Source organism: Panthera leo, chromosome D4, assembly GCF_018350215.1.
Source record: "Panthera leo isolate Ple1 chromosome D4, P.leo_Ple1_pat1.1, whole genome shotgun sequence".
In the NCBI taxonomy this organism is placed as follows: domain Eukaryota; kingdom Metazoa; phylum Chordata; class Mammalia; order Carnivora; family Felidae; genus Panthera; species Panthera leo.
This window is the reverse complement of record NC_056691.1, coordinates 75,264,143-75,292,038: the sequence shown is the minus strand read 5'-3', so window position 1 is coordinate 75,292,038 and position 27,896 is coordinate 75,264,143. Positions and strand designations below refer to the sequence as shown.

At 41.1% G+C, this 27,896-nt stretch overlaps 1 long non-coding RNA gene across 3 annotated transcripts; it reads right to left on the bottom strand.

Annotated features, from left to right (window-relative positions):
* Positions 1–6,795: 6,795 nt before the first annotated feature.
* Positions 6,796–20,854, bottom strand: LOC122205208. 3 transcript variants are annotated; one of them, XR_006195956.1, is made up of 4 exons: positions 20,622–20,854; positions 20,333–20,427; positions 18,963–19,066; positions 17,640–17,814 (listed from the first exon to the last, which is right to left on the bottom strand). It is a non-coding gene; the product is annotated as an uncharacterized LOC122205208 (long non-coding RNA). The 3 variants fall into 3 exon arrangements; XR_006195955.1 differs by lacking the exons at positions 17,640–17,814; positions 20,622–20,854 and adding an exon at positions 6,796–7,420 and having other exon boundaries at positions 20,333–20,587; XR_006195954.1 differs by lacking the exon at positions 20,622–20,854 and having other exon boundaries at positions 20,333–20,587.
* Between the last annotated feature and the right edge of the window lie 7,042 nt (positions 20,855–27,896).

Below are 27,896 nucleotides of genomic sequence, written 5' to 3'. Positions count from 1 at the left end.
TCCCTGGAAAGAAAAACCTCGGTGTCACGACTCTCTTGTGTGAGAATCCTGTTACACTTATACATCATGTTTCTGTGTCAGGCACTTATTTTCAATGATTGACATGTTAATATTCATTCAATTCTTACAGTAAATCCGATAGGGTAGGGACTGTTATTGTTCCCATCGATACACAGGTCAAAACAAGTTCAGAGAGGTTGACTGATAAAAGATCTTGGGGACTTAACCCTTTTGTTTGCTACACCAGCTGACTGTTGCACATGTTGAATTATTATTATCATGTGCTTTGTAATTAAAATTATGAGCCCATCTTCAGTGAGCTTCTACCTGGGAGAATCCAGTGGGACTTGAGATGAAGGCATACTCCTTCAGAGATTTTCATTTGCCTGTATTATACATTCTGGATACTTCATTGGTGATTTTAAATTTTTTTAAATGTTTATTTTTGAGACAGAGAGAAAGAGAGAGAGGGAGAGGGGCAGAGAGAGAGAGAGGGAGGCACAGAATCTGAAGCAGGTTCCAGGCTCCGAGCTGTCAGCACAGAGCCCAATGTGGGGCTCAAACTCACAGATTACAAAATCACAACTTGAGGCAAAGTCAGATGCTTAACCGACTGACCTACCTAGGCACCCCTTCACTGGTGATTTTATTTGTTTGTTTGTTTGTTTGTTTGCTTATTTAAAAAAAATTTAGGTTTATTTATTTTCAGAGAGACAGAGACAGCATGAGGCGGGGAGGGGCAGAGAGGGAGAAAGAGAGAATCCCGATGTGGGGCTGGGACTCACAAAATGTGAGATCATGACCTGAGCCAAAACCAAGAGTCAGATGCTTAACCAACTGAGGCACCCAGGCGCCCCCACTGGTGATTTTAAATAGCATTATTGAGATATATTTTATATGCCATAAATTACATATCAAAGATTTCTAGTACATTTACCGAGTTGTGCAAGCATCACTATAATCTAACTTTAGAACATGTTTATCACATGGAAAGAAACTTCATATCCATTAATAAACAGTCCCCATTCCTCTCCCCTGCCCCCACTAATGTACTTTTTGTCTCTGCAGATTTGCCTACTTGAAACATTTCATATACGTGGTATCATACTGTATGTGTTTTTTATAACTGTACTCTTTGACTTAGGAACATACTTTTTTATGTTACTTTCTCAGCCTGAGGCTTAATAATGGACAATGCTAGTTATACAATGAAATTCACAAACCCACATGATGCTCTGTCCATATCTGGGGAGTCTAGGTTGTTACCAATTCCAGTTTCTTGTACCTAGGAGGGAGGCCATTGCTCAGCCAAGTCTCCAAGAGGACTCCCTAAAAATGGAAAAGGGGACTTACACCTGTCTAATTCTCCTTCTACACAGTGGTATCATTCATAGGAATCTGTTCCTGTGGGGATCTTGGGGATGGGAAAGTTCCACCCTGGTGTAGGGTGTACTGTGTTATCTCCGTCTTTAAGTAAACATCTCCATGTGTTTCTGCGTCATTTTTCATTAAAGTAACTTTGCAGTCTCTGGACCCATTGGTGCCTTTCCAATGATTACAACGTTATGATATATGTGGCAAGCACACTGTGGGAATACAGATAATTTCAATGATATAATTAGCAGATTAATGTGATAGTTATGAACATGACCCTCATCTGGCAATTGGTGAATACCAATTTGTTCATTATTCATTTCTTTGTTAGATATGCATTGGATCCATGTACAGTTAACCAGTCTTGTAGGAGTATGAACTATGTTACTGTATAAAGTGAAGATCTCTGGCCCAAGAATCTTAAATTCTAATGAAGGAAACTTACATTTTTTTTTTTTTCAATCGCACATGGAACAATTAGACAAATTGAAATCGTAAAACCTAGCTGACCAATTTAAAGACCAGGAAATAAAATAGAAAAGCAAAATGTCATACCCAGAATCACAGAGTACCCCACCCAGATATTCCTGTGTCTACCTTACCTCTGGCCACTGCCTAGCACAAGCAGAGAGCCAGAGGTACCTGGAAGTTCATATCCTTCCCGAGTGGCTCTTACCAACAAGAGACGGGTGTAGCAGTGTGAAAACCCAGTTCCCTTGCCTGGAGTCAGTAACCCTTAGAAGTTACATGCTCCAGATCTCCCTATGGGACCATGCTGAGCTGGGGACTTCACTTGAAATCACACCCTTGCTTGATTTCATCCCATCCTTCTCTTGCTTCTCCCTTATCAGTCTCTCCTTGGAGCACTTCCTTAATAAATAACATGTGCATGAATCCTCATTCCAGACATTGCTTTTGGGAAAGCTAACCTAAGACATAGCATGAGTAAATGGTGGAGCCAGAATTTCTGCCTGTGATCTCTATATTCAAATTTCATACATTCTCTTTCATACCACAGAGGGGAGGAAAGTAAGACTCAGAGAGGTTCATATTTTTTTCTTAAGGGCTTGCATTTTGTAAGGGATTCAAATCTGGCATTCTAAAATCCTGTGATGTGAGCTGTACCACACTGCCCTTTAAAACTTATCCCAGCGAAATCAATCTATACTCATGAGCAAAGATTTCTTACAATCTCCCAATCAGAATTGTATTCATACTCTGAGTCTCAGTTTCTCCATCTGTGGAGTTAGGACACTGCTGATTTCTTCATTACTTCATTACTCTTTTTTTTTTCTTTTTTAACTAAATGGACTAACACATGGAAAATGCCTGCATAACAGTTGACACATAGCTACATGCTCAGTGTATGTTGTCCTTCACTGAAGAGCCAGGGTAAAGAAAACTTCACCAAATAAGGACTCCAGTGATCAAAACTGTTTTGGCCAACCACAAGATTTTCTTGAAGCAAAGCCTCCATTTCCGGAAAAATACTGAAAAATAACAAATAATCCTGTCAGTTCCCCATACAAGATGGACTACATCAATGTCTCCATGGACCTGGTGGGTAAATAACAGAGCTCATATGTTCAGAAGGTTTCTTAATAAAGTCCAGCCCCTTTCCAAAGAAGAAAAGCCACGGAAGACAGGCATGCCACATTAAAACTGCAGTGACCCAGCCAGCCCTTCCTAACTGCTAACTAGGCAATTCTCAGGAGCCCAGGGAGGAAATCTAGAAGGATATAAACATGAAATGAACCAAGCGTGCAATTGATTTTCTGTTCTCTCTTTTTTCCCCTTCTGTTTTGTTTTGATGTGTGTGTGTGTATGTGTGTGATATTTATTTATTTTTATCATCATCAGGACATTAGTACTCAGAGGGAGGAAAATGCCTCTTGAATGAGATGTTTGTAGGGAAAATTACAAGGCAGAGGATGCTGACTTTGACCGAGCAATGCCCTCTGAGGATTGGGGTGGATCAGAATGGCTTCTCATGTTTTTTCTGCTCCCCTAATGGAAGTAAAATAACAACATGAAATAGAGGGGATGGAACAGCCAGCAGGAGGATAAATACCAAGGAAGCGATGTAAACACAGCCCCCAATTTCCCCAGCGAGTAAGAGAATGAGGAATGTGTTATTTATCTCTTTGTAATCTGCAAGGCAGAGCGTGGAGCTGCCCTCCTTTGGGAATATCTTCTATAAATAATCAAAGAATTGCAGGATGGGGGTTTGAATGAAGTGAAGGAACCCAGGGGACAGAATTTCTCTAAATTCCAGGTCTTCAGACATCTCTTCCAGGAAGCCTCTCTTGATCCTCCAAGGCAGTAAAAGAAGAGGAAGAGGCCCTTTGAAACAGAGAAACTTTAGAAGTTGTTGACTGTGCCCACTCCCCTTATTATTTTAGTTTAGAAAACTTGATGCAAACTGTAGCTAAGTGACTTACTAAGATTGCCCTGCACTTGAGCTGAGTATGTAGTGTGGGTTCTGGAATTAAACCACCCACCTTGACCTCTGCACTCATTAGTCGTTAAATGTGTTACCTTGGGAAAGTTATTTGACTTTCCCAAGCCTCAGTTTTCTCATCTGTAAAACTTGGGTAAAACTCATCAGAATTTCCACTTTTAATAGGATTGCTAGAAGAAAAAACATGGTAATGACCATGAAGCTCAAGGCACAATGCCAAAAATATATTAAGAGCTCCATAAAGCCTACAGATTACAGTCTTCTTGTTGTTGTTCTTAGTCATTAAGAAACATAAGTAGAGTCTAAATGTATGTGTTCCGTCTTCAAACCCACCCTTCTGTTCTCTCCACTCTGTCATTTCTAATCTCTTGACTAAGATTTCTTATTTTCAGCCAAGTTTATTGTTCCAATTTATAATGCCTGGTGGCATGTATATCTGGTGTAATTAGGTACTAGGTTGCTTGTGGAACTTCTCAGACCAGACCTCAGCTCATAGAAACCCAGTAGACTTCAATAAATGTTAGCCAGATAAACAGGGTCCTATTTATCAGCTACAAAGAATACTGATGGATTTGGCAACTGGACTCAACCATCTCTGATCAAGATGATTCAGTGTTTGCTGACCATGAATTGAAATGATTAAAATCTATCCTTCTGGGAAACTTGGATCTTTTTTACAAAGGGCAGGACTTAGATGTCCTTGTCCTTGCACTTAAGGAACATGAGAGCCTTCCATGAAGAAAGGAGAACAGAGATGATGCTCCACATAAGCAATCATGCTAAAGACTACCAGAACTTACTTGTAAGAACATTCTTTAATCTTTGGGCTTCTGCTAAAAAGTCACTCCGTTAAAGATGTTTCCTCAATGTCCCCATTCAATACTTTCCACTCCCCCCACCATGGCATCCTGGAGTTTTCCTTTGAAGTATGTTGTTATTCTTAAAACAAAATATCTATTCATGCATGTTGTTGGGAGTGGAGTCGGCTGTTGGTTAACAGCAGTCTCCTCCATTAGGCTGTAGATTTGCTCAATAGTAGTAGAAATCCAGCCTGCTTTTCCCCATAATTGTCCTCAGTGTCTAGTGCCATGCCTACCTGAAACATTGTAAGTGCTATTAAACATTTCTTCTCACTGAATGAATGGATATATGCATGGGGCAATCAGGAGACTCACCTGCATAGAAGGAGGTGTTGTGAAATAAAGAAACAGATGGATGAGGGGTCCCCACAAGGACCATGGCTAAATCCCTACTCTTCTTTGAGCCTCCATTGGCTTTTCTGTAAAGTCAGAGGCCACTGTGTGGCCTAGGTTTTTATGATTCTCTAATTATTTACTAGGAATTTTGCATTTTACTAGCCTGTACCCACTGGTAAGAACACAGATAAGATAGTTCTAATAGGCAGAGAAAGGATAGTAGAGGGGTTTCTTTCTTTCTTATTTATTTTTATTTGAGAAAGAGAGAGAGAGAGTGAGAGACAGCATGAGCAGGGGAGAGGGGCAGAGAGAGAGAGAGAGAGAGAGAGAGAGAGACAGAATCTTGGTTTTTTTAAAAAATTTTTTAACGTTTATTTATTTTTGAGACAGAGGGGGACAAAGCATGAATGGGGGAGGGTCAGAGAGAGAGGGAGACACAGAATCTGAAACAGGCTCCAGGCTCTGAGCTGTCAGCACAGAGCCCAATGCAGGGCTCAAACTCACGGACCGCGAGATCATCACCAGAGCAGAAGTCGGACGCTCAACCTACTGAGCCACCCAGGCTCCCCGAGAGACGGAATCTTAAGCAGGCTCCCTGCTCAACAGAAGCCTGACATGGAGCTTGATCCCACAACCTGAGCCTAAATCAAGAGTCAGACACTCAACTGACTGAGCCACCCAGGCAGGCGCCCCTCTTTCTTCGTTAAATATCTATGTAGCATCTTGTATTTTCAAGGTCCTAGGAGAGGCAGAGTTGACTAAAACATAGCTCTTGACTTTGACTAGCAGAGACAGAGAATGAAAGAAGAAAAAAAAAAGGATGAGGATTAAAAAGGATGAGAGGAGGTGGAAGAAAGGAGGAGGAAGAGGAGGAGAAAAAAGCATTTTGTCGAGCATGGTGCCGAGTATTTTACAGATCTCATCCCATTTTACTAATGTGGAAACTGAGGCTCAAACAGATTAATTCTAAAGCCATTGATGGGCCTGTAGCTATACCAAATCTAGCTGCTTGTGGTCTTGACCCTGGGGCCCAGATCTCTGCCCTACTGCCTGGTGAAAACACAGAGGTAACGAGGCAGTTACAGCCATGCGATGTGTGAGAACCTTGAGTGGGAGCAGTATTGTTTGTATTTTCAGTCCAGCATCAAGCCCGACGCTCTTAGTCCTCTGGGGTGTCTCTCTCAGTGCCTCAGCATGCTCTTCCCTCTTCCCCTGCACTTGCCAAAAGAAGAGAGAAGAAGACAAAAGAAAAGCGTTCCAGAGTCAACTGCAGAGACAAAGATGATTTTCCCCGACAGGTACAGAAAGAGAGGAAGCTTGCAGAGGCATGGGACCGAGACAGGGTGGGGAGATGGCAGACAGGATCCACGGAAGCCTGAAGCACTTTGGCTCCCCTCCTCAGCTCTCCCTTCTCTTCTCTTGTACCTTTTAAGTTCCATTCCCTATTTCAGTGGGATTTGAGGATTGCACTAAAGTTGCAGTAATTAGAGGTGCCGGAGGCAAACTGATTTTTCAGCTTCCAAGGAAAACAATTATCCTAATCTGGTCTGCCTTCCCTGCTTCTCCCCAACAATGGAAATTCACTAGGTTCAGAGAGGACTGTCATAGAGGAGACACATCGCTTTGTGGGACTACACTTTGCCCAAACTTCTCTTTTTTCCTTCTCATTTTATTTCCCACTGGTTTATCAAGCATCTACCGATGCTTCATGTAACTAGCATTCATTGAGCCCTTAGTAGGAGCCCAGTGCTTAGTCAAGAGCATTAGATGCATTATTTCATTTACTCTGCACAGTGACCCACGAGATATGTATGATCATACTCATACTTCTTGTTTATCCTGGAGATTTAAGTAACCTGCTCAAAGTCACAGCTATTAAGAAGAGGAGCCAATATTTGGACTCTTTTGTCCAACTTCAGAGCATGTGCTCTTAGCATGTTATTATATAGTCTCTCAACCACAAACCCTGTGTTCGTTTACCATTCTGCCTTTTCTATAAATCTTAAAACCAAGGCACAGACGGCTGTATGATTTGACCCAGGTTACACAGCTTGAAGGTGGTGAAGGCATTATTTGAATTCTAGCCCATCTGATCCCAGTGTCCGTGTTGTTCTCACCACGCCAAGCTCTTAATGGAGGCTGCGGTGCCAGGGTTCATGATGACATAAAATATTTGTATTTGAAAAAGACCGTCTTAGTTGGTAGGTAGAACACTGCCCAAGGCAAGTAGCGTGGACAGTGGGAAGTCAATCCTTTTCATCCACACCAGGGCAGGGCTGCAATATTCGTTCTCTATTTCTTTCTTCTTCTAGGATGCTCCCCACATGTTTATTTCAGTCTGATTTCCTTTGTCAGAATGAGGCAAGTAGAAGAGGGAAATGTTGGATAACTGCAGGAGGAAGAAGGACAAAGAACAGGGAAATAAACGTGATACCTGACAGGGTGTTTGTGACAATTGAGTAAACCCGGTAACATGGACACAGGCATCCTGTTGCTCAAACCCACAGCACGCAAAAGCATAAAGCCCCAGTTAGCCTGAAAACGACTGAGAAGAAATGACCCCTCTACTGGGGGCACTAGGGGACTCCTAGTAGATATTGACTATATATGGAGTAAGGGTGAAAGAAATCAGACTGTGCCTGCGCAAAGTAGTGCATAGTAACTAGCATAGAGCCTGTGCAATTGTATGCAGTTTTCTCTTTCTGGGAAGTCACCGCTTATTCCCAGAACTCTATGTGAATGAATATTCCACTCCTTGATTATAACTGCCCATGAAGATCAAAGCCCCACATCTACTCTGCACAACTGAAATCCTCTTTCTGAGTGCCCCTGCATTCCCTCCTTGAGAGTATACTTTTGTTTTGTAGTAAAGTTTCTTCTGCTATATACTTTGACTCCTTCTTGAATTCTTTCTGGGGCAGAATTAAGAACCTGGCACTCAATGGCTGGTGGCTGAGGTCAGGTGCGAGAAACCTCCTCCCAACCCCCGTCTCCGGTATCAAGATATGAAGGCAAAAAGGTACCATACACCACAAACACTGAATTTCCCTAGGTAACACCCAAGCACTTTTGAAGACTCTTATATTTTGATGATTTCAAGAAGTTTAGTTTTTAAGGGCTCTGGAGTAGAAATCAGATGATCAGTTAGGGACCTTTCCTCTTCAGAATTCCTATTAAATCAACATTTGACTTTTGGGGAGGTCATTTTCTCTTTCTGGGTTTCAGTTTCATAGAGCCATTAGGTAAGGGAATTATATTTGAGCAACATTCCTCAGAGTAGGTACCAGAATCAACTACGGGTGTGTGTGTGTGTGTGTGTGTGTGTGTGTGTTCTCAATGCAGACTCTTACTGACTCAACCCACATCTATTGATCAGAATTTCCAGGTGTAAAAACCTACCCCTGAAATAAGCAGTCCAAGTGGTGTCCACTGAAGTTGGACTGAAGGAATTAAATTTCACTGACCCTCAGTAAAATAAACAAGAAGAAAGAAAGAAAGAAAGAAAGAAAAGATCAAGGAAGGGAAGAAGGAGGAAGAAAGAGAGTGGGAAGAGAAATCAAGTTAAACACCCAGAAAACCTTTCTTTTATTCCTATTATAGCTATGGAGAAATAAATGGAAAGATAGATGGAGGGTGGAGAAGGAGCAAGGTGGCCATTGACTGGTGACATTTTAAGTTTATATGCAGATATACTGATATGTGAAGTAGATTTATATACATATATACATATACATGTACATGTACATATATAGCACTTGCCATGGTATCCAAAGCATAGGAGAAGCAGAATAAACCCTGTTGATCTGGCTGCTTCGTTAGTAGTTTTCACTAACTACACAGTTTGAGCCTCCAGTTCTGATTGCCTCCAACCCCCAAACCCGTGTTCAGTACTGGCTCCATAATTGGTGGGGCCCAGTGCAAAATGAAAATGCAGCGTCCCTTATTTAAAAATAATTAAGTATTGCAAGACCGTAGCTGTAGAGATCACTAAACTGAGCACAGGGTCCTATTAAGTTCAGGCACGTATCTGACACTGGCCCTACCCCAAAGAGGATCAATCATGTTCTTTGTTTTCTCATAGTCTTTGATTATAATAAAAACTCCAACTAGAGTATCACTCTATCTTTTGTTGTACAGAACCCTGCCCCTTCCTTTAGATGATTAAAACTACTCAAGAACAGAGCTGGTTTGCTGTCATAGTTGTAGACCCAGCACACAGTGCAGAATTTCATACCACAGCTGCTGAATAGTGCTTTGCTGGACTGATTCACAGGAACAAGGACATGGGAAGAATTACAGGTGTGCAGGGTGATTTCAGCCAGTTTCTACAAAGTCTTAAATGCTATGTCTGGGTGTTTAGACTGTTTCCAATGGTCAATGAAGTTTCCTTAAGAATTATGGTCTTGGTTTTGTATATGAGGCTTGAATAGTGTAGGTACTTCTTTTCTTCTGTTCTTCTCCAGTGACTGATGATATTGTGATTTATAACAAATATATATTCATAACAAATATATATTCTGGCACGTAGCTCCTAAAACCCGAGGAATTTCTTAAGTGATCAGAGCAATAAAGGGGTCTTTTGTTATGTCAGTTAAGTGACTTTTGAACCACACCTAAGGGTAGGAGCTGGTTGCTAGGAGAACTAAGTGATTAAGGGGGTTGAAACTTTTAGCCTCAACCCCTCTGACCTCTGCTTTTAATCACCAAGGGCCAATTACTTAATCAATCACACTTAAGTAATGAGCCTCCATAAAAACTCAGAACAACTGGGTTAAGAGAGCTCACAGGTTGGTGGACGCATGGAGACTTGGGGAGAGGTGCTCTCTGAGAGGGTATGGAGGCTCTGTGCCCTCTTTCCACTTGGCCCTGCTCATTTCTTCCTTCTGGCTATTTCCGAAGAGTTATATCCTTTTATAATAAACCATTGATCTAGTAAGTAAAATGTTTCTCTGAGTTCTGTGAGACCCCTCTAGCAAACTGATTGAATTCGAGAAGGGGGTCATGGGAAGCTCCAATCTAAATAGTCAGTCAGTCAGAACCTGGGCTTGTGACTGGTGTCTAGAGGGGTTGGGGGAAGGGGCAGTTTTGTGGACTTGAGCACTCAACTTATGGAATCTGATGCTAAGTCTGGATAGACAGTGTCAGAACTGAACAAAATTATAGGACACCCAGCTGGTGTTGGAACACTGCTTGGATGTGCCAGTGAACCTTCCCCTCCACTCATTAGAAATTAAGTCCAGGAACCCAAAAAGGATCTAATCTCTTTGGGGCATCTGGGTGGCTCAGTTGGTTAAGCATCCAACTTCTCGGCTCAGATCACGAGCTCACGGTTTGTGAGTTGGAGCCCTGCGTTGGGCTCTGTGCCGACAGCTCAGAGCCTGGAGCCTGCTTTGGATTCTGTGTCTCCCTCTCTCTCTGCCCCTCCCCTGCTCACACTCTGTCTCTCTCTCCCCTTCAAAAATAAATATTAAAAAAAAATACTAAATGCATATACTATTGTATCAGACTCACTCCAGAGATTTGTTAACATCCATTAAGTTAATAAGCCTCTGCTGCTATTAATCCTAGACTATGTAACACAGTGTCAGTCAAATAAGAAACAGCTGGACCCCAAGTCTACTTTGCAATGTAGTGTCTTCCCTGGAGTCTTCTTAAAAACACTCATGTTGCACTTGCCATGAGCTAGCATTGTTCTCAGTATTTTAAAAATATTAACTCAATTAATACTAACAATAACTGTATGAGGCAGGTACTATTATTTATATTGTAGATGAAGAAACTGAGGGCAGAGAGGGCTCAAGTAATTTACCCAAACTCACACTTTATAAACTTTTTTGTTTAACATTTATTTATTTTTGAGAGACAGAGACAGAGCACGAGTGGGGGAGGAGCAGAGAGAGAGGGAGACACAGAATCCGAAGCGAACTTCCAAGCTGTCAGCACAGAGCCTGATGGGTGTCTTGAACCCACGAACTGTGAGACCATGACCTGAGCCAAAGTAGGCGCTTAACCAACTGAGCCACCCAGGTGCCCCAAGTTTGTTTATTTATTTTGAGACAGAGAGAGAGAAAGAGACCGTGTGAGTGGGGGAGGCACAGAGAGAGGGAGAGAGAGAGAGAATCCCAAGTAGGCTCCACAGTACTGTCAGCACAGAGCCCAATGCAGGGCTTGAACTCATGAACCATAAGATCATGACCCAAGTCATTTAAATGACTGAGCCACCCAGGCATCCCCCAAGCTCACACTTTAAAGTGCTCATATTAGTTTCTAGTTTTCATTTTCTCTATCGATGGTCTTCTGTTAAGAATGCTGTGGTAGGGGAATAATAGGCTACTATCAAAGATGCCTGTGCCCTAATCCCCAGTACCTATGAATATATTACCTAACATGGCAAAAGGGACTCTTCAGATGTGATTAATAAGGGACTTGAGGTGTAAAGTTTACCCTGGATTATCTGTGTAACTACCACGAAATCACATGAGTCCTTATAAGAGGAGACAAGAGTGTCAAGGTCAGAGAAAAATTTAGTAACAGAAACAGAGATTGGAGTGATATGGGGCCATGAGCCACAGAATATAGGCAGCCTTTAGAAACTATAAAAGGTAAGGAGACAGATTTTTTCCTAGAGCCTCCAGAAGGAATCACAGCTATATTGATACCTTTATTTTAGCCCTATAAGACCCTTTTATCAAATTTCTGAACTCTGAATAGTAAGATAATAAATCTGTGCTGTTTTATGCCACTATGCCAGTGGTAATTTGTTATAGCAGCAGTAGGAAACTAATACAAAGGGCATCTAGAATTTATATCTTATGTCTCTGAGGTGTCAGGCAAAGCCTGTAAGTAAACTTCACAGGTGCTATACAAATCATATTTTAAATGAGAGTATCTTGAACATCTCCTACTCCATGTTATTTGGTACTAAAATACACACACACACACACACTATACACACATGTATGCATACATGCAACTTTATGTGTTTAACTGGCTCTCCACTTATTATTACTTGAGAATTCACCTATGTCATTAAACACTATGTATCAGGACCTTTCTTGAGGCCTTTGAGTCTCAACAAATTATCAGCTATGAGGTATTAGTGTAGGGTAGGGTAAGAGCTATGGAATTGGTTTTGCCACATGGCTTATCCCCGCTGTGGTTACAGAGGAAATGCTACAGTTGATTCAGATAAAGGACGCTTCAGATAAAGGAGAACCATATATACATCCTGGACTTTGGTGAATATGGAGACAGGAACTTGACTAATGCCTGAAAAGGCCTAACAGGGAGACACTTACTGAAGGAGTCTTTGGCAGCTATAAGTGGGCATGGCTGTTGGAGTCCTCCTTTCTTCCATGATGGGGGAAAGGTACATGTGTCCTCTGGGGCAGACAAGGCAGTAAGCCCCCAGGTGTCTTGCCTGCTCAAAAACTGCCTGCCAGGTGAAGAAACCCAACAGAGACAATCTGTGTGGGCTTGAGGGATAGATTTCAGGGCTGAGGTATGGTAAGAAATATTCAGCCGGAGGGGCACTGGAATCAGAAATCATTAAATGGGAGGATCCTGTTGATGGCAGGAGAGAATGCTTAATAACCCCCAAAGTACCCCACAAAGGAAAGAGCCAGATTTTGAACACATGCCATAATCAGTCCAACATCAGCTTTAAATTGTACTGGTCAACAGTGTTGCCTCTATCCCGATATCACCTTGTGAACATTTTATAAAAGGCACACCCTCCTTTTGGAGGCAGCACAAAACTAGCTGATAAAGCAATTAGGTGATGATTTACAAAAATCTTCCCTTCCTCAAGTGGAAGCAGCCCCACACCAGAGTACATAGCTTCCCAACCAGATTGACTAGATTCCTTGCTCCATTGGCTGGGTACCTTATGCAGAATGTAACCTACATAACCAAATGTGGCAGTCCTGGTGGGCAAGAAGAACACGGCAGGGAAATGGTGAAGGAACTGATAACAAGAGCTTTACTTCTAGGTTTTCCAGCTGTGTGGACCAAAGCTGGGGAAAGGGAAGATTTTTTAATTGGTGGAGATTGGCTTTGGGTTCTACACTGAGCTGGGAAAGAAGACTATGTATTAATGTCTGAGAAGGACCAGAGAAAGTATGATTCCCCCGAGATACAAACCAAGAGTATGGGGGAAAAATCAGTCTCTACAGTAAATGAAAGGGGTGATGATGAAGAGAAAAATGTTACTTTCTACTTGTACTTTCAATAAGCCAGTGATGAATATTGTAAAGAATTTGCCTTTAAACATATTATGAAGAGCTCTGTGAGAAACTACAATGTGTCAAGTCTCCAGGTCTCTTGTTCCCACTTCAGCCACATAAAATCCTCTGTCCTCAGTTTTATTTACTGGACTTTGTGAAAGTTCACTTAAATGAAGATTTTCATGGTAGGAAATATTTTGACATCACTAGTTTAAGACATACTTTTTTTAACAGCTGCATATAATTAAATACGCCTTTTATTGTAGTTGACTGCACACACATTTAACTGTCCCTACTGGACTATAAGATTGTTTTAAGAGAAGAGACTTTATCTTTGCATTTGTAAGAGTGTTTGGAACATAGGAGGTCTATATATGCTCATGAACTTAATGAACGATTCTGCTCTGACCCACCCCGTGGGAGTCACAAACTCAACGACAATTTAGTTTTCATCTTCAGGTGGTGGTAAGATATCAGCTTAGTAGGAAGATGGGCTATATTTTAAACTTTATATTTAATTACATGAAAATAGAGCTTTGATCCACATTCTCTCTAGGTAGAGAATTTGGTCATGCAAAGGCAAGTAGCCTAGGCGATGATAACTTGTAATGATTCCAAGTGCCTCCCTGTACTAAGTGTCACTTGTAGCAGGAAATTGGCGATTTTCAGTTGACATGAAGTGGAAAATTATTTCATGTGAATTGATGCTGGATGGCTCTATTTTTACTAAGCGAATACGGAATGGCTCAGCGTGCAGGAAGCATTTAGCGCAAAGTGAGCTGACATCGATTGGGCTGTAGGGCAGGGGTTCATACTGAAAATGCCAGAGGAAGACCAAAGGTGTCATGTCAGATGAAGCCAGCATGCCTGCCTTTTAGCCTCCAATTCCTGTGGGATGCCCCGGTGGAAGGGAATCAAGAGGCTTAGCCCCCCGGGCTGGTTGTGGAATGTTGTAGAAAGCAGGTGTGGAATTTTGTTCTTGTAATTGCTCTCCCTCCAAATTCTCATGCCATTGTGTAATCTGGCCTGGGGTTTGCCACTAACCCACTGTATGACCTCGTGCCAATTGTTCCTCCTCTCTGAGCCTGTTTTCTTGTCTATGCAATAGAGGAACTCAAACTGGCCCTTCTAGTGAATTTTTTAAGTATAATCCCTATGCTAAGTGCTCAAGACATATCTTATTAAATATTCACTGAACCTCTGCAACACGGGTCCTATCCTTTTCATTTTATAGCTGAGAAAATTGTGGCTCAGGGAGATAAACTGAATTGCTCGATGTCAACTGGCTAGTGCATGAAGGAACAAGCTTCTGAGTCTATGTGTCCCTAATATGTAGAGATTGTATCAGTCCCAATACATCATTCTACTCTTAGAAGACCTGAATTCATACTTGAGCTGCATGCAGCTGTTTTTTGTTTTTTTGTTTTTTCTGAAGTGGGAAAAATTTGAAGTTATAAATCTTAAATCTGGATTTATCTTAAATTTAAACTGTTATTTATTCATCATGGACAAGGCATGTTGATCTTTTGGGCTTTAGTTTTCTCAAATGTGGTAGGCAGAATAATATCCCCCAAAGATGCTCTGGCCCTAATTCCCAGACAATTTCTAATTACCTGTGAATAGGTTACAAGATAACATGACAGAAGAGACTTTACCAGTGTGATTAAAGTTAAAGACCCTGATATGGGGAGATTATCCTAGATTATCCATGTGGGTCCAATCTAATCAAGAGACTCTTTAAGGGTAAAAGAGGAAGGCAGAAGACTAGGGAAGAGAGAGATGCAATGTGGGCAAGATTTTATACTCTGTTGCTGTTTCTAAAAGGTAGGGGTTCTCAGAGAGGTCCCCAGCAAGTAACCAGAGACCTAAGTGCTACAACCACACAGGACTGAATTGGATTCTCCCCTACACTGCCCAGAAAGAGAAGAGGGAATTGTGAGAACATCCTGAGATGCTAAAACCTAAGGTAACATGGGCTTAAAGGGTTCCTTGAAGCTTGTGTTATAAAAACACTTTCTGCCGGGCAGAATCTAAAAGAAGGATATCATGCCTTATTTTTGGAACTGATTTAAAAGGAAAAAGTTCAGAAATAAACTCAAAATCCCTGGCCAAAGACAAATTAAGTACAAGAAGGAATCTCTAAATTGCTTCTAATCTATCCTAGTCTCTTGGGTAGTGACACTGAAGTCTGAACTGAATTGCGCTCAATGAGGTTGCCAGACTTGGGAGAAGACAAACACTAATGAATTCAATATTATTCAGGAGAAAAATAAAAAGGAAATTTCTCTAGTTTGAGGAAAAAAGAAAAAGAAATAGGCTGTAGGCTCTATTATTATGCTTAAGCAAACTACTCTTAGCTGTAATCCTTCATTGGCTTTGAACCCAAGTGTCCAGGGATCTAAGATGGCTAGTGGGTATTTCTAGAGGGAAGGTAGTATTGCTGTTTCAGGAAGTGCTGTGGAGTGGTCTGAGCTCAGGCCCTAAGAGCCCAGTGGACCTTGGCCTGACACCTTCAGCCTTCTGCCTTTTCTCACTTAGTCCTCTTTGTGTGTACTCCCCTTGCCCACATTCTCAATCACTGGTGCAACCCAACTTATCCTTCAAGAGTCAGTTCACGTGGTGCTTCTCTTTGAAGCTTATCAAGTATAATCTAAATGCTTATCGCTCCCCAATTTTATCCCTAACACAAACCTCTCTGGGAGCCAAATTTATATAGTCAATATTCTGTTTGGTATCTGCACTGGGAAGTTGCAAAACGTACATGTCTGTAATGCTGACTCCTCTTCTACTTCCAAAATATTCTACTCCCAATCTCTGCCATCTCAGTAAATGGAAACAAAACCAACTCAACTGTTAAAACCCAAATCCCCGAATCATTCTTTATCCTATCTTTTTTTTTCCATTAGTCACAAGCAATCCAAGTATTAAAAATTCCCCATTCAATATCTATTCTAAATTGCCTGCAATTCTAATGGTATCACCACAACCCAATCAACCATCGTTTCTTACATGGACTGTTTGACTAGCCGAACTGCCCCTGACCCCTCCTGTGTCCTTATCATTTCTTCTCATGTCCTCTATAATCAGTAGTCTATGCAGATGCAAGACAGAGCTCTTAAAATACAAATCAGCTCCTTTCACTCTTGTGCACAAATCTTTTCTTGAATGAATGGACCCACCAAGCAGAATTAGGTGATTCTACCTGTCTTTTTTTTTTTTTTTCTACAGAACTTTCCTTTTACTGATCATGTAGTATTTGTGTAGAGAGCGGACTCTTTGCAATTCCCATCCCAACTGTATATCCCTTAACCCCTACACTAAGACTTCCTAAGTTGATAGTTCTAGCACAGTGAAAACAAGACTCAGGTGGGAAGGACATGTGGTAAGGATGAGGTACCCAACAAAGTTGGGGGTCAATCATACACACAGGGTCACACAGAGAGGTGGCAGCTACAACAGGACTGGAATCTGGTCCTCCTGACTCCAGTCCAGTGCTCTCTCTACCACACCTCACTAATCCCTAGTCATAAAGGCATCAGGCAACAGAATATTCACCTTAGTGAGTGACATCACCTCTTAGTTCTAAGAGGGCCACATGTCATTTCCTTCACCAAACACCCAGTTCTGTGCTAGTTTCCATTCCAATTAGACACCGTCTGGAAAACATGAAAGAGTGGAATATTTTCATATGAGACCAGAACTCCAAGTTGGTCAAAGAGAATGCACCAAAGCACTTAGGTTGTCTGGAAAACACACGTAGGTGCTCAAAAGTGTGTGTTTTCATGGAGAAGGATGGACGTTTTGGAGGTTGGTTTAGTACAATGGAGGTTTTTCCAAAAAGTATATGGAAGGCAATGATCTATGAAGTATGAGAATGAGCTCCAGAAAGAAATCTGTTTTATAAGACTGCAGAAAAAGAAAAGTACTAATTTCACATATTTCTTAATCATCACATGATGATGTTTCCAACCATGGGGAAACCTGTTACTGAGGCTCTGACAGAATACCCACTGATGCCTGGGATATGTCGGCTCCACATGAGCCTACCCTTCTGTTGTTCCACAGCTGTGGAATCCTACAGGATGGATTGGGTGCGGAAAGGGTGAATAAAGACAGGACTCAGGAACTTAAAGTAGCTGGAAAAATTAGCTTCTGTGGTATGTGTTGTTAAAAGATATGTTGGCTGCTTTTGACTGTCTGTCTTTAGTGTTTTGATTTCTTACCCCTATGGCATTTGCAGGCTTAGATTTTGGTTTGATTTCATAGGCCACCATAGCTTTAGAGCCACATCAATCTAATGACCTCCTTGTTTAATTAATTGAACAATTCCTCCTTCTGGTTATCCTCTCTTATGTGAGAGATTAACCAAAAACTTACTGTTAGCATCACTCTCAGCTACCATCAAAGTTCAGCTGCTCTTGTCTCATTGTGCTCCTCACAGGTTATAATGTTAGATCCCTAGAAGAATTGTCTTTGCTGTTCACCTCATTGTTCATCTTGTTTCTGTTTCTCCAAGTGCAGTGAGACCATCTTATAGCTGTGACCATGAATTTAAGACCTTTGAGAGAACACAGACATTAAAGATACTCTAGAGATAACTATTACTGGGATAATACCAAAATACTGGCGTCCCCTGGGGGTCGCTAGGGCCCCCACAGACTAAACCAGTTGGTATCAGAATAAATCAAAGAATGTACCTGAAAGGGCATCAGTCTGTTTTAGCCAGGTAGCTTGTTTGTTAATTTCTTATATTTGCTACAATACCAGAGGTGTGGATCCAGGTACAGCAGGAAGTAATTGCTATGGCCAGTCTCTTCCTTGTTCAGCCAATAACTAATATAAAACAATTCTATTATCTAAAACCATCGCAGCAAGAAAATCTAGGGACTTTGTTGTGCAGCTGTGGCCTTAGCAGCAGATACAGAAATAGTTGCCAGAGTTAAGGAGCAGTGTCTGTGCATTAACAGAGTAAAGGAAGTAGTAAAGCAGCAAAAGGAATAAAGGTTTCCTATTAAAGATGAGATCTTGATCCATGATCCTGGGAGAGCTGTCCAACACAAGACACTTTCTACTTCTGGAGAGGAACCACCCTAGCCAATTTTAATTTTAGATTTCCAGCTGGCGTGAAGCTCTAAGAGTCTGGAGAAGCCCTTTTACATTGGAGGATGTGGACCCAAGGTTCAAGTCCCTGACGTCTGACTGCCAAATCTTCCAAGGAGGTTCAAAGGCAGCCTTTGTTCTTAGTGATTGCAAATCAGAAAGGTAGGGGGACAATTGGAAACTTGAGGTTGGAGACTCATAATCAGATATTTGTGAAGATATTTTAGAAGAAGTCAGGGTCTAGTTTGGTTTACATATCTATAACAGAACCTCAAAGACAATGAACAGGACTAGAATCTCATATCCACAAGGTTGTATTATAATTTTCTAGTGAAACATATTTTTTCCCCTCAATAATCACGCCCATTTCTATCAAAGATAATCACAGTTAAAACTACTTTGTTTCCAAAATAAATCTAATCTCTTTAAACTTGGCTTTATTACTTCCAGAAGTACAGCAAGAATAGTGACTGATCATACAGGCTCTTTCTAAATCCGCTTTGCTGGAACTCTTCATAAGGAATTTTAGATTGGACTTTTAAAAGCCTCTCCAGGCTAAGAAAGCAGACCAAGAACTCACCAGCAGACTCTGCATGAAATACTTACAGATTTGGGTGAATTCCTCTCTTCTCGAAGTCCCCAAATATCCTGAGGTTCCCGTGCCTTCCAGGAAGTGACTTTCCTTACTCATCTGGTAAGTTCCAGAAACCCTGCAAGCAACATACCAGGCCAGTTTTCCCAAGAGGGTTTTATTAGCACCATAAAGGCAAACTTAGTTGCTTGAGACTGTCTGATCATATTTTATTTTACACATATTCTCAAACATGACATTCTAGTCAAAGCCTTGGTATTACAACCAATGTTTCCATTTGTGTCCTATTACTGAGGGAATAGATTCTTTTATTATTATTATTTATTTGAGAGAGAGAAAGAGAGAGAGAGAACATAAGTGGGGAAGAAGGGCAGAAGGAGAGAAGTTGTGAAAAAAATTATAGTCGTCCTTAACAGTTCATTCAATCCCATTTTTTTTTTTTTTTTTTTTTTTTTGAGAGAGAGAGAGAGAGAGAGAGCGCACATGCAGGTAGGGTAGGGGCAGAGAGAGGAAGAGACAGAATCCCAAGCAGGCCTGATGCTGTCAGTGCATAGCCTGAAGTGGGACTCAATCCCACAAACGGTAAGATCATGACCTGAGCTGAAATCAAGAGTTGAACAAAACCCACTGAGCCATCCAAGTGCCCCTCAATCCTGTATTTTAAATTCACATTCTGTTTGAATCCAGGTTTTCCATTAGTTCTGGAAGTTCTTACCCAGTTCAGTTTCATGATCTTAAAGTTATCAGAAACCTACGGTCTAAAGTACTCAGCAGAGTCCTTCCCATGAATCTCTCTGAAGATGAGGCATCTTTGCAAAAGCATCAGTGTAAAATAATAACTGTCGGTATATAACAAAAAGACTTTCAAAAAAAATAGCCATAGTTAAAGATCTGATGAAAGTTCATTTGATAAGGAAATGTAATTATTTCCATGGCATACAATAATTTAAGATAATAATTGAACAAGGAGAGATTGACAAATTTATATAAACTTTAAACAACTTTTGGAATACCTGTATTAGTCACACGTATCCATGAATCATTTCTTATTCTATAATGTTTCTCCTGTAATTTAAAATGCTCAAAGAAAGACTTAGACAACTGCCCTGAGAGCTGGCAATAATTGCTAGGACCCTAGCTACAAATGGAGTGCGCCCACATTTCTGTCCAGCTGTATCTAGCCACAAGTGAGGTACAAGCCACACTTCTGTTAAGCCGTTATTTTGGGGGACACCAACCTGATGGTTGCCAAGCCAAGTTCTCAGGACACAAAATGAGACAAAGAAGAAGGCAATAGCTGTCCCTGGGAGACAAAGGATCAATAACCAATGTTTGTTCCTGTCAATGTGAATTTGGAAAGACAGACTTCAGTAAGATTTCTTACCCTTTGCTGGCTTCTGCCAGTTCTCCAAGGATCCCACGTGCAGGCTCCAGAGCCAGTTGATGTCCCAGGAGATCTGCTCTGGGGCACCAGACACTCTGGAAGAGGAAAAGTAGTTTTCCCTCTACCCTTTACGGAGAGTGCCTGGCCAAGACACCTTTATCTCCAGGGCACCTCCTAAATGGATAAGCTTATCTAAAATGGTTAAAAGTTCTCCGTAGTGGTCTCCATAATTCAAGATTATCTTTGGTAAAGTTAACCCTGTTCAGCCTTAAAGCAAAATGTTATTCACCTGGGCCTCACACTGGACCCAGCCCAGCTTAGGTCGGATTCGGTCTGGTTTCTAAGGAGGAACCACTCCGATCCGGGCACATTTCAGCCCCAACTGGGTCTGGTTTCCACATCGGAACCACTCTGTTCCTGGACCCGGGGAGGTTTCTTAAGGGGACCCCGTCCAACTCCGGGCAGTTTCCGGACCCAGTGTAACTCTGGCCGGGTCAGGTTTCCCAGTCGGAACCGCTCTGTTCCCGGACCCGGCGGGTTTCCCGGACGGGCCCAGTCCAACTCGGGGCGGTTTCCGGACCGAGGGTAACTCTGGGCGGGTCAGGTTTCCCAGTCGGAACCGCTCTGTTCCCGGACCCGGCGGGTTTCCCGGTCGGACCCAGTCCAACTCGGGGCGGTTTCCGCACCGAGGGTAACTCTGGCCGGGTCAGGTTTCCCGGGCGGACCCAGTCTAACACTGAACGGCTCAGGTTTCCCGGTCCGACCCAGTCTGACTCCTGCGCGTTTCTGGACCCCGGTGTGGACGAAGCAGTGCCGCGGTCAAGTCTGAAAGCTCCTCCCGGAAAGCTGGGGAGCTGCGACCCAGGCTGCCAGAGAGCCTTCCCGCCTCGTCCAGACACAGCGGAGCAGCGGCGCAAGGAGCTCAGCAGGTACCTGCGCCTTGTCGGGCCTTGTTCCTGGGGGCGCCCGGCTCGGTGTCCTCTCCTCCTCTCTTCTGTCGCCAGAACTGTTAAAAGATAAACTGAGGCACAGTAACATTTTTTTTAAGAGCTTGAGCAAAAACATTTTGAAAAGGGCAGCGCCGAACCAGAAGTGGTTAAGAGCGCTGCTACACCAACAGGAGCTGGAGAGAGACTTGTAGAGAAAAGGCAGAAGCAAAGCAAGGCAATTATTGATTGGCTATAGCTTAGAGCCTAGTTGGCTGTCTGTGATTGGTTGTCTTTAGCATCTTATAAGATAACCCTGGGACTTGTACAGGCTTAGATTTTGGTTTGCTGATGTAGGCCCCCCCAACCAGTGTAATGGCCACCTTGTTTAATGAATTTAACCTTGTCTACACCTAAGCCATGTGGAGAATAATAGAACTTTGGACTAGAAACTGAGACAGCCCCCAAGCTGTGCTCCTACTTACCTCAAGCAAGAGACTCTCTGAGCCTCTGATTCCCTACTTTCAATGTGAGGAGTTCAGCTGTATTGGAATACCGCAGAGCATCTCCCATGGAACAGCACTTTTCAAGATGCTGAAGTTTAGAATCTGTGCTAAAGTGAGTTTGGGTAGAAGTTATGACACATATGACACATTATGATTCATGATGCATAGTAGCTGTCAAAAGCCCTAATGAATCCTTTAGCAGTGGAACTCATTTTTCCATGGAATCTTTGAAAGGCATCCTGTAGAAACAAGGTCCTGCAGAATTCTTTGGGAAAGACTGGATGAAGTGCTTTCAAACATTTCTTTGGGATTTAATCTATGATCTCGTGGAGAGTACGCTAGACCTTGTAACCAGATAATTAACTCGCATTCAACTTTTCCAGGAGTTTTTTTTTTTTTTTTTCCTTTTTCTTTTTCTTTCTTTTTTTTTTACCTTTCTACTCTTAGTCAACTGTTCCATATATTCATTTCTTTTATGTGTATTAGTCAGGACTCTTTTAGTCTCTAGTTACAGAAACCTAATTGAAACAGGAAATGGATTGAGAGTGGATCTTTTAACCTATCATACCTGAAAAGTTCAAGGATAGTAGAGTACACTAGATTATCAGCAAAGATGGGTACCACAGCCCCTCCCATTTCTGTGCCCTGATAATGCTCTATAAAATCGGGTTGTGGATTCTGTTTCTGCTGTTCTTCATTCTGACCTGAACTTGTGGGTTGCTGTGGCCAATAAAATGTGGCAGAAGTGATGCTGTTCTAGTCTGGGCCCAGCCCTTAAGAGTTTTGATTGCTTCCTTTTTTGCTCTTTTGGAATGCAGCCACCAAGTACATAAGCTGGAGCTAGACTACTGAATTACAAGGGAACACTCAAGAGACATGGAAGGAGGGGAGGAGATGGAGACAGGGAGAAAGATGGAGGGAGGGAAATGGAGGGAGGGAAGGAAGATAAGGGAGGGAGGAGACCAGGGAGAGACCCACCACATGGATGAGAACTGAGGATAAGAGTGAGTGAGGCCCCTGGGCCATGTTTGTACTGCTTTTCACTAAGGCAGAATGTTGGAGGATAAGGTACCGTTTTCCTAGCTTTGATTTGTTTAAAAAAAAAAACCCAGAAAATTAGCAGGTCTGAAACGTTGTGTCAGAATATATTTTGATTCTCATTTCCCTGATAGCTAATGATGCTGACAGTCTTTTTTATGTGGCTAGAAGATATAAACCTGCAGGCTCTCTCACTTGGGGATTCTCTCTGGAACACCTCTTTTAATTCTAAAATGTTTGTTTTCTCTTCTTTTTTTTTTAAATTTTTTATTTTTTTAAATTTACATCCAAATTAGCATATAGTGCAACAATGATTTCAGGAGTAGATTCCTTAGTGCCCCTTACCCATTTATCCCATCCCCCCTCCACAACCCCTCCAACAACCCTCAGTTTATTCTCCATATTTATGAGTCTCTTCTGTTTTGTACCCCTCCCTGTTTTTATATTATTTTTGTTTCCCTTCCCTTATGTTCATCTGTTTTGTTTCTTAAGGTCCTCATATGAGTGAAGTCATATGATTTTTGTCTTTCTCTGACTGACTAATTTCATTTAGCATAATACCCTCCAGTTCCATCCACGTAGTTGCAAATGGCAAGATTTCATTCTTTTTGATTACTGAGTTAATACTCCATTGTATTTTAAATTATTTTGAGGGATATATCTAGAGTTGAAGAAGAAATAACACAGAATCAATAATTGTAAATAATAGGTCAGTAGTTTTTAGGAAATCATTTATTTCAAAAAGTGTCATATTCAAATCTTTTGTATTTTTAAAAAATGTTTGTTTGTTTATTTATTTATTTATTTATTTATTTATTTATTTATTTATTTTTGAGAGAGAACAAGCAGGGGAGGGGCAGGGGGAAAGAGGGAGACACCGAATCTGAAGCAGGCTCCAGGCTCTGAGCTGTCAGCACAGAGCCCAGTGCAGGGCTTGAACTCATGAACTGTGAGATCATGACCTCATCTGAAGTCAGAAGCTTAGTTTAACCAACTGAGCCACCCAGGTGCCCCAAAATCTTTTGTATTTTAATGAGACCAGTAGATATTACTTAAGTTTCTTTTAAATATATGATATTGGTTATAAAAAGTGTTCTTTTTAAACATTTTTTTAAACATTTATTCATTTTTTTGATAGAGACAGAGTGTGAGTGGGGGAGGGGCAGAGAGAGAGGGAGACAAAGAATCTGAAGCAAGCATCAGGCTCTGGACTGACAGCACAGAGCCCAATGCGGGGCTTGAACTCACAGACCGTGAGATCATGACCTGAGCTGAAATCAGGTGCTTAACTGACTGAGCCACCCAGGCGCCCCATAAAAACTGTTCTTAACAAAAGTAAAGTATGAGAATATTATAGTCTGTTCCAAAAGACTTTTCACAAATGAGAAAATATTTAAATGTGTTCTTCAGATTTATCACAATCAGAATATATTGGTAAATGACATAGTAAATTGTCCTTAACTCTCCAGAAAGAAGAGTGAGTGAGGTCTCTGGGCTGTTGTAACCCCAGCCAAGCTACAGACTGAACGGAGCTTCCTTGTTGTTGCCAATCAACACAATGTGGAGCAGAAGAGCCACTAACTAATCAAAAAATTTAAGAAATTAAAAAAACAAAAAGCCATTGTGGTTTTAAGTCACTGTGTTGGGAGGTATGTTAAATAGCACTAGATAACTGACAAAAGACAAAATAGTGCTACCATAACAAAAATATAAAATACATGGTATTAGCTTTGGAACCAGACTGTAGGTAGAGGCTAGAATAGGGTGATGAAGAAAGATACTACTAAATGGAAGATGTTTGAGAAATGTGGAAATTCTTATTGGAGACTGGGAAAAGTATCCCTTGTGTTATGAGTGGAAACATTATCACCTATAGGAAAGTAGAAAATTTAAGGCAAAAAGGACCTAATGAACTTGTGAACCTTGACAAGGAAGTTTTCAAGAAGAATATTGACAGTATTCATTGGCTTCTTTTATTTGCTATGCTAAATTAAGGGAATGGAGGAATAAATTAAGAAAAACCTGTTCAGTTTCCAAGCAGAATTTAGAGAAAATATTTCCAATCTAGGTATTGTGGGCTTGGTACATAAAACCCTCTCTCACTCCCATTACTCCAGCTGGCCTAGGATTAGAATAGTAAGAAACAGTCCCAGGGAAAATATCAAATCCTAGGTTCTGCCAGTGAAATGTGAGAATGGGGTCAAGGTAAAATCAAAAGTGTTCTTAAAAGACCCATTATTAGGATATCAGAAATTATTAAAATTCTTGAAACCTCTCTCAGTCCATAGTTCTGAGAACTTAAACTTTTTTTTTTTTTTTTTTTTTTTTTTTTGAGAGAGAGAGAGGGTACAAGTGAGCAAGGGGCAGAGAGAGAGAGAGAAGCAGAGCTTGTGTTTTACCCAAAGCAGGGCTCGAGTTCATGAACCCTGAGATCATGACCTGAGCTGAAGTCAGAGGCTTAACTGACTGAGCCACCCAGATGGTCCATAATTCTGTGAACTTAAGAGTATTGTCCACAGCACCCAGATTCAGAACCCCAAGTAGAGAGCTCCAGTTTGCAGAGATGTATAGACATGTGGAGCAGATTATAATTTGTCTAATGGAGCAGATTATAATTTGGTATATAGAGGGCCCACAAATTTGCTTATGTTAGTCTGACTGTCCTAATCTCTTTAAAAAAATTTATTCCATTGAGGTAAAATTTACATACAGTAACTATCACTGATTTTATGTATGCAGTTTGTTGAGTTTTGGTAAATGTATGCAGTCAGGGAACCATCACTAAAATCAAGATACAGAATATTTTAATTATTCCTTTGTCATCAAACCCCTTAGCCCAGCAAAGATTTGTGATAGCTGTGGATTTGATGTTACTATAGTTTTGCCTTTTCTGTAATTTCCTACAAGTAGAGTTAGGTGGTATGTAAGAATTTGTGCCTACCTACTTTCCTTTATAATAAGCCTTTTGAAATTTATCAATGTAACATACATATCAATAGTTTGCTTCTTTTTACGGCTGATTAGTGTACCGTCGGTGTGGGTATACCACAGTTTGCTTATCCTTTTACCAGTTGATGGACATTTGAGTTTTTTTCTGTGGTTTGACTATTAAGAAAAAACCTGCTATGAACATTCCAGTACAGGTGTTTATGTGAGTATAGGCTTCCATTTTTCTTAGATAAATACTTAGGAATGGGGTTGCTGGTTGTAGAGTAAGTATATATTTAATGTTATAAGAATCTGCCAAACTACTTTTTCAAGTGATTCAGCATTTTGCATTACAAGTAACAACTGGGCACACCAGTTACTCCAAATGCTCACCAGTACATGGCATGTCTATTAAACTCACAAAATCCATTTGGTAGGTATATATGGTGTCTCCTGGTTTGAATTTGAACGTCCATGCATGTGCTTGTGGCCATTTCATTTTTCAAACAGAACAAACTGTTTGTTATTGAGTTGTGAGAAAAAAACTTTAATAAATATAAATCCTTTATCTAAGATGTATATTTTGCCAATTTTTCCTTGCTTACTCTCTGATGTACTTTATTCCTTTTTTTAATGTTTTATTTATTTTTGAGAGAGAGAGAGAGAGCATGATCAGGGGAGGGAACAGAGAGAGAGAGGGAGACACACAATCTGAAACAGGCTTCAGTCTCTGAGCTGTCAGCACAGAGCCCTATGTGGGGCTCAAACTCAAGAACTGTGAGATCATGACCTGAGCTGAAGTCGGGCGCTCAACTGACTGAGTCACCCAGGTGCCCCCCTTCTTTATTTCTTAATAATAGTTTTCAAAGAATAAAATTTTTATTTTTGATAAAATTTGATTTATGTTATCTCACTCTTGGTTCATGATTATATGTTCTAAGAAGTATTTGTCTAAACAAATGCCAAGGAGATTCTTCTGTGTTTTCTGCTAGAAGTCTCATAGCTTGGGCTTTTATGGTTAGCTTTGTGATGCATTTCAGGTTAATTTTTGTATGGTGTGATTTATGGTCAAAATTCTTTTTTTCTTTTTATTGTGGATCTTCAGTGTCTCCAACACTGGTGAAAAGACAGTCATGGGTTGACTGGGTGGCTCAATCTATTAAGCGTCCTATCCTTGATTTCGGCTCAGGTCATGATCTCATGGTGGTGAGATTGAGCCCTACATCAGGGCTCTGTGCTAAGGGTGGAGCCTACTTGGGCTTCTCTCTCCCTCCCTTTCTCTCTGCCCCCCACCCCCTTGTATTCTTTCTCTCTCTCTCTCTCTCTCTCTCTCTCTCTCAAAATAAATAAATAAACATTTTTTTAAAAATTTAAAAAATAAAAAAGAGGGGCACCTGGGTGGCTCAGTCGGTTGAGCGTCAACTTCAGCTCAGGTAATAATCTCATGGTTTGTGATTTTGAGCTCTGCATTGGTCTCACTGCTGTCAGCACAGAGCCCGGTTCAGATCTTGAGTCCCCCCTACCCCATCTCTAAAACGTCCCCAGCTCTCGCTCTCTCAAAAATAAATAAACATTTTAAAAAATAGAAACAAATTAAAAAAAAAAGAGAGAGAGAGAGAAGACAGTCATTCGCCTATTGAATTACCTTGATATCTTTTCCAAAAATATATTGACCACATATGTGTGTGTTTATTTCTGGACTTTCAATTGTGTTCCACTGACCTATATATTTCTTTACTTATGCCAATACCACATTATTTTATGTCTCTATAGTAAGTCTTGAAAATAAGTAGGTTTAGTCCTCCAACTATGTTTTTTATTTTTCTAGTAACGTTTTGCCCTTCCAGGTCATTTGCATTTCCATATACATTTTTTACATGTTTATTCATTTTGAGAGGGGCTGCAGAGAGTGAGAGGAGACAGAGAATCCCAAGCAGGTTTCATGCTGTCAGTGCAGAGCACAACATGGGGCTCAATCTCATTAATCTTGAGATCCTGACCTGAGCTGAAATTAAGAGTGGGACTCTTAACTGACTGAGCCACCCAGGCACCCACATTGACATACATATTTTATGATTAGCCTATCTATTTTTTCTACAACAAATTAGCTGAGATTTTGACTGGGATGATTACAAATCTGTTTGATAAAAAACTGTTCTTTTAATG